General features: G+C 34.6%; 1 non-coding gene across 1 annotated transcript; it reads right to left on the bottom strand.

Moving 5' to 3' along the window:
* Positions 1–517: 517 nt before the first annotated feature.
* LOC138806453 (U6 spliceosomal RNA) lies at positions 518–624 on the bottom strand. The gene has a single exon (XR_011365892.1). It is a non-coding gene; the product is annotated as a U6 spliceosomal RNA (small nuclear RNA).
* Positions 625–8,089: the final 7,465 nt, after the last annotated feature.

Here is an 8,089-nt window from a genome sequence, read left to right as displayed (position 1 = left end):
TAGGCACATTAAAAGATGATAAAAACACAAAAGATGTTTCTTATTCATCCACAAATTGACTCCTACTCTGTAACAAACACAAAATACCTTTGCAGGTTCCAAAATAATGGCATTTTCTAAATTAGGAAAAGATTTGAGAATAGCAAATGCTAGAGCAATCTATTTTCTGTCTTTTAAAAATGAGATGAACTGGATTCATGGATAGCTGTCCTGGTAATAGTGTGGTGTAGAAAACCAGACACATTGGATCAGCAATGCTGAACCCTTCATGTAGATTGTCTTTCATTCTCTCCTTACCTGTCTGGTTTCAAATTTTTTTGTGAGGATCTAGGTTTATAGAACTATGCTAAAGAAAACTGCATGCTTCTATCAGTTATATGGGATATTTCATTGCTACATCTCCATATATGTTAACATTGTATTCTATTAAATTTCACCCCCTAGGTAATATACTCCCTGTAGCTTTTCTTCTAAGAGATAGCATCCACAACAGTTTTCCTTGCTCTGTTTTCATAAACAAAATATGGAATGCTCCGTGAATTTGCATGTCATCTTTGTTCAGGGGCCGTGTTAATCTTTTCTTTATCATTCTGATTTTAGTGTATGTGTTGCTAATGTGATCATCATAAATATGTTTTTAAGGTATTGGTTCTCAAAGCAAGCACCAGAAATATACTTTTAAGGTTGAAGGTTATCCACTGGGCGAATGGACGTGACCATGGAAAATAAAAGTTAATAATGAATGAATTCATAGTGAATATCCCATAGGATTTCTGATTTTATAACTTACTCAGTTGTTCACATTTTATAGCCTGAATAGACAGAGATACAATCAGATTTTTTTCCTTAATTATCCCTCTCTCACTTATATCTCATTGTTTTTCTGCCTTTACTGTATCAAATCTGATTTTTCTTGAACTAGAGTTGATAGTTTTGACACTCTCTTATTCTTTATATAGTTCATATCTCTAAGGCTTATTGTGATACTTGCTCTAGATTTCTTATGTGCTTATCACCAACTTTGAGATGGACCTTCTCTTTGTAGGCAGGTCTGAGATCAGAATTACTTCCCCTTGCTTACTTGGCAGTTATGTTCTACAAACTGATCTCTATTGTCTTTCTTGCTAATGTGTCTTCTCTAGAAAATGTCACTGTGATTATTTAATGATTTTTACTGTGTGATACTTTCTCTTACTATCTTTTATTTTTTTAAATAATTTTATCTATTACTAATGTCTTTTACACCAGTAGCTATTAAAAATAATGGAAATGCAACTTGTATAACTTCTCATATTCTCATTACTTGTTTCACATTTCTTATCTTTCTTTCTTTGTTGGACTTGTTTTCAGGAACCTCCTTTGTATGCAATAGGAAAAATGGTTTCTAGAAGCTCTAAGTTTAAGAGATCATAGAAAATGCTATGATTACATAGCTTCGATGAAAACCTGGAGATGAATCTGAATGGACCTAATTTGGATCCCATGCCAACTCATCAGAATATGCATCTCTCAAATGTGAAAGGCAATTCAAAAGAAACAGATATGAGAGCCAAAAGTAAGATATATGTTTATAAAGTTAAAAAGTATTTCATAAAACAATTGTTAGTTACTAATGACAACTTATTTCTTTGACATGGCTTCAGAGGGAAACATTGCTGTGGTTTGTGTATCTGCTTTTTATTTGCCTTTTTCTAAGAGGACACTTCTAGAAGCTCAAAGTCTGTTTAATTTGTCTTTTTACTTAGCCAAAATTGTACTGTCCTTTGTTAAAGAGGCTATATAAACTAGAATTAAAATGTATCTCTGAGAACTATGCATTCTCTAGGTGTTTCCCTTACATATATAAAGTATACATGTTAGTACACTTCTGTTCTTTGTCTAGCTAACCTGTCTTTTGTAACCAGAGTCTGTTCCAACTACAAAGCTTTTTGGGAATATTATTACTCCTTTCCACAAACCACTATGGCTAGGATGACTGAATTCTCTGAATAACCCATCTGTGTTAGGTGTCATCCTTGGAGTTTGAAGTTAAGGTCAAGCTTCTGAACTGTGTGGACTGAGACTAGAACATTTACAGAAACTGAGGCAGTCTGTAAAATGTTTTTGGGAGAAAGCTCATTTCTACTACAAACTGGTAGGTGGTTCAATCAGAATTTCAACCTTGTTCTGTGTAATTTAGAACATGACTATGAAAAGATAGTCATCATCCATGCATGCATGCATGCATGCATCCATCCATTCATTCAATTCAAAACTATCAAGTGCAGTGGTAAACAGAAATAAAATTCCCCTACTACATGGAGTTGGTATTCTCGGTTAAGACCTAAAAATAAAATACTAAAAAATAAGACATATCATTTCAGGTCATGGTAAGTCTATAAAGAACTTGGCTTGGTGAGTAGCTAGTGAGATTATGGGGATAATACTTATGCAGGATATGACTTCAGTGAAGAATTGATGGATGAATGGAGTTAGAACAACAAGCAAATTTAGGAAAAAAATTTGGTAAGATGGATGGCAAGAGCCTTGAAAAAATGACTTACATGACTTCAATTCTGTTTTCACTGAATCTCTGTCCTTCCCGTACTTCTAGATGTCTAGCATTTAGCATTCTGTCTGTTTTCTTCATCATGAATCTGGATTTACATTTTATCTACATGTATTCCTAATTATTTGTTCTTGGAAAAGTTTAAAATGGTGATTAAATGATGTACATTTGTTTTTGCAGTCCCTAGAACCTGAACCTCTTTCCATTGTTACTTTTGTGGGGTAGCAGCTGTTTGTTGCTTCCCATGCTTCTATTCTCCCCTACCATTTTGGTTGCTTGTTGTTTTGGCTGCTTGCCATTGCCTTCTTGATTCTTTTTTATCTATTTTTTTCCTGTTTCTTGGTTCAGACAGCTTGGGTTTGAACAATTGGCTTGTCTCTTCCAGTCATTACTAACTATTTAGAGAATATCCTCTCATTCTGTAACACATCACCCAATCATAACATATTCTGTACAATTTTCAGTTCTTCTGTTGTTAACAATTTTGCTGCTGTTCTCTTTTCCTCTTGTAGAGGTACTTACCCTCCACCCCACAAGATGGAAGTTATTCTGAAAGCTTGAGACAGCAGAATTGGATCTATCAGAGTCATTATTCTATTTGTTTTCTTGCTTTTTATAGCCTGCATGAACACAAAAGCTGCACACCTGGATTCTTGTTATTTACCAAATCCTTTCCTGTTCATCTTGGCAATGTCTCTCACATTCAATACTTGTTCTTTTTCTTACTAACTTTAGCCCAACCAGCCTATTTCAGACTTTTATGATCTCATATCTGAACTACTATAGTAGTCTTCAGTTGATCACATTTTTCTCTATCCTTCATGGCCTATCCTTTGTTTTATTTTATTCCTATAGTCTGAATTTCAAAGTGCTTTCTACATGATCAAACTTTTACAAGAATCTTTTTAAAAATACAATGAAGTTTCAAATCTGTAGCCTGACCTTCAGCACAATTCATAGTAAGTTTTGCACTTTTGTTTTTAAACTCCACCCACCTACCTTGAATATTCTTTGTATCAAAGATCTATTCGAATATTTTTGAATATTCCCTATGTCATCATAGAGATATAAATAAAAGTCTAGTTCATACTCTTTATTTATTCTGGATTCTCCTGTAATGACCTACATTGGAAGTTGTCATTTCTTCTCCATTTAAGACATGAAGCTCTTTTTTTCTATATGATGTTGTTGATACTTTTTAAGTGTTTAGTATCTCTGCCATCTTTTTCCCTCTTCTCCCTGTCCTTTCTGTCCTTTTCTTAATCCCACTTTAGTCTCTTCAAAATATGCATTACTATTTTTTCCTATTAATTATCATTGTTTTATGGTATTGTGTAGGGCCAGGCAAGAAGGCTAAGTTTCCTCATGGATGTTCCTATCTATTTAGATCTCTTCATATACATTAATCTACATTACTATAGACAATGTTAGCTGTGAAAATGGTTCTTTCAGGAATAATACCTAAGCTTGAAGGATTAAAAAGCTATAGCCTTTTTAAATCACTATGTAATTTGAATGTTTTTCCTTTGATAATGTCTGTCTGAATATGTGTAAGTTTCTGTATAGAGAAGACTTATAAAATGGTCTAAGTGAATTCTGAAACAGCAAAACTGGTCACCTTATTCTGCCCACTGTTTTCTGAACAAGTGATGTAGAAAGAGGCATGAGAGTCAACTGAGCATGCTCACATCTACATGTGAGGACTACTCTGTTCTTTCATGAGTATACATGAGTCTTTCCAATAACAGCTCCTTGTTTGATTTTCTAAGTAGACACTGATTTGGGAATGTCTCTCAAATAACAAGTTCATTATTCCTATAAGTAATACATATCTCCCAATACTTCTGCTTGTGCTTTTCAGCTTTGCAATTATTATGAGGCAAATCTATTGAATTTGGTGATGAGATCTGTAACTACGGAAAAAACTGCTGCATGAAGGCATTTTCAATAGAATTGTTTATTTTGATGATAATAATCATAATGTGGCTATTTCCAGAGTTTCTATGTTATTGTTTAGTCTTGTATGGTCTGATGGTTGTGTGTGTGTGTGTGTGTGTGTGTGTGTGTGTGTGTGTGTGGTTTGACTGTAATTTATATATTTGTCAAAAGTACAAATGCACGTTCTTATTCAAGTAGTGATTGTACCTGGCTTTGATCAGGTATATGAAACTGGTCATTTTGTGCCATGTTTTCTGCCTGATGAATCTTGAGGCAAGGGCTATACACAGAGGGCTTCTTTTACTTTAGTTCTGGAATTTCCCTCAGGAAGCCCATGTATTAAAATCTTGGTCTCCAGTGCTGGAAAATTTAAGGTGTAGGGCCTGGGGGATTTCTTCCAGTTGCTAGTGGTGTGTCCTTGAAGGTGTTTTGGAAGCCCAGCTTCTTCTCTCTGCCTCTTCTTTCTTTTGCCTTCGGTGTCCAACTCTACTTCACCAAGTGTTCCTTATCATAATGTGCCATTTTGCCATAGACCCAAGGTACAATGGGCATAGGGTCTCTTCTGCTAGTACCTCAAAGAAGCCTTTACTTTTTCTTAAGGTGATTATCTCAGGCATTTGTTACAACAGAATGTATTTTCCCTTACACAGAGTTTTTGTTACTTTTTATTTTTACAAATTCTTCTTTCTATCCTTTAATTTGTATTTTATTTTCACATGTCAAAATATATTTAGAAGATCTTAGATTAGATTCTGGACTCCAGTGGAGTTTAACAGTTTCATCTGCTATTTACTTGGGAACAAATTTATTTGATAAGTCTATACTTCAGTTTCCTTATTCACATTTTAGAGGGGTAGATGTAGATCTGAAATCACCTTAAAAGCTTGTAAAACATTTAGCACAGCCTGGTCACTTCCTAAGGAAATGACAAACAGACTTCAGCTGCTAATTAGTTCACTGTCAACCTACACAATTTTAGGTGGATTCCAATTAAAATGGAACACAAAGTATTTTTTTAAAATATTGATATTTATAACTGAGGGAGATGTTGCTTTCCACTTCTCGAGAGCTAGGAAATAGAAAAGATATTTATGTTCCTAACATGGATTTAAATGCAAGGTTCTTTGACTCTATAAAAAGGGCCTTGTGTACAAGTAACATACATTTTATTTTTTATGAAAATACAATCTATCATTTAAACCACTAAATTAAGATCATATTAACAGTCTTTTATACTCTCTCAAAGCAGTAATCATTTACAAATAGATTGTATTTGCATACAAGTAAATTCATAATTAAAAGTGGTGTTAGTCTGTTTCATTTCAGCAGAAGCACTTTTTAAACACGAAAATAGAATCTTTTTTTTCCAAAGAAACAAAACATTTGTAGCAACAGTAGGTGTCGCTGTAGCAAAGGAAACCAGCAATTAAGAGCCACACTTTTCTAAGAAACACTACATTACAGGAGAAATTATAATTTAATTTGTTGAAGCTCAAATTGGAGTAGGACAGGTTTCATTTAAACTAACATCTTACTTGGCATTGTTGTTGTTGTTGGTCATGGGACTTGAACTCGGCCTAAGCGCTGTCTATGAGTTTTTTTTTTTTTTTCTTTTTTTTTTTTCCTGAAGGCTAGTGCTCTACCACTTTGAGCCACAGCACCATTTCCCATAAAATATTTTTGGAATAGGAAATTCATAGCTTTTATGGGAATGTAGTTCTAATTTTTTTCTCTCTCCTCTCTCTCTTTTTTGTGCCAGTCAGGGGTTGAAGTCAGGGCTTAGACATTGTACTCTAGACATTGTCTGTTCAAGGCTAGCACTCTACCACTTGAGCCACAGCTCTACTTTCCAGCTTTTTGGTAGTTAATTGGAGATAAGAGTCACAGAATTTCCTGCACGGGTTGGCTTTGAACTGCCATCCTTCAAGCTCAGCCTCCTGAGTAGTTAGAATTATAGGTATGGATCACCAGTGTCTAGCTTGTAATTCTACTTTTTATGAATCTTAAAGTCATGAAGTTGTTTGGCAAGTATATAATTAAAATTTCATCTTCTTGAGCAGAAAGGAGCGAGAATGCAGTCCAGAACTCAGTGTATGTTCGTTTTTCGACATAACGATTTGTTGAAAAATGAACTTTACAATTTTGGTGGGGAGGGGGGAGAGGAGATGGGAAGGGATGGGAAGGGGAAACAGAGGAGGAGGCTACAATGCTTGATAAGAAATGTACTCATTATCTTGCCCATGTAATTGTAACCCCTCTATATGGTATTTTCACAATTAAAAAAAAGAATTCAGTGTATGTCCTACAAAACTTTTCTAAAAAGTGAGGAAAAGGGTGGGTTGGGAGGAATGTGTGAGAATGTTGAAAGTGGTGATACTGATGAAGATACATTGTATTCATAAATGGCTTTGTTACCTGGCAACTCCTTATACAATGGTTTAGAGATAATTAAAAATATTCTGTCTTTAAATTTTGAGTCATTTATTCTTATTCAATGTGCAAAAAAATCTAATTACACATTTCTTTACCAAAAACATAGTATTTACCTAATTGATCTACTTAAGAAATGTAAATAAAGCTGGGTGCTGGGGTGGCCTGTAATGCTAGCTACTGGGGGCTGAAATCTGAGCTTTGCTGGTTCAAAGCCAGCCTGGGCTAGTTAAGAGTCCATGAGAAGTGGAGCTATAGCTTAAATGGTAGAGCATTATCCTTGAGCAGAAAAGCTCAGGGAAAGCATCCATGCTCTGACTTTAAGTCCCAGGATTTGTCCCCCCTGCTGCCTCCCCAGAAAAGAAAAAAAGAGTTGGAAATAAAAACATGATATGGATAGAGAGTATGAAACAAAGATATCATATATGTTCATTTATTTATTAAACAACTTCAGTTGTCCACTCACAGTGTTCTAGCCATGGTAGTTAACAAAGCAAAGTTTGGGCCCTAGGGTGTTTTAAACCCAGCAGATTTATACAGGTTTCCACACATTGTGAAATTTAAATTGCATTTTAAGAGTAAGAAGCATACATTATTCTTTTTGAGTTCCTAGCATCCTAGACTACTGTGCAGACATTTTTGTATTTTCTTTGATTTTCTAGTCATCCTTCAGACTTCTTGTGAGTTTTCAGCTCATTCAGTCCTTTCTAGCCTACGAAGGAGAGTATGAGACATAGATTTGCTCAGGAGAGTTTTTTTTTTTAAATGTAGCTATTACATTTTTTATTAGCACCACTTAGCTTTACAAGATGGTTTTATTTTGACACGGTTATATGTGTATAATGTACCTTGATCAGACTTACTCTCGAACTTTCTCCCCCACCCCCTTCCCAAACCAATCCTGTTAAGCTTACTTTTTCCATTTTCATGCACATATATAACATACAATTTTGGACCATATTAACTTCTTTTCACCCTCCCTTTTCTCCTCACTCCCATTAGTATACCCATTGGAGACAGGGCCTGTTTTTTATTCCTGCCCCTCATTTGTTTTAGTGTATTCGTTAACTGTTCAAAGGGTTTTAGAGTGATATTTCAACCATATATTTATAGTATTCTTTATTATTATTATTATTATTATTATGAAAATACCGTACAGAAGAGTTACAATTA

This window comes from Dipodomys merriami, unplaced genomic scaffold, assembly GCF_024711535.1.
Source record: "Dipodomys merriami isolate MVZ:Mamm:240054 unplaced genomic scaffold, mDipMer1.0.p SCAF_4, whole genome shotgun sequence".
Taxonomy (NCBI): Eukaryota; Metazoa; Chordata; class Mammalia; order Rodentia; family Heteromyidae; genus Dipodomys; species Dipodomys merriami.
This window is presented reverse-complemented; position numbering and strand designations above follow the sequence as displayed.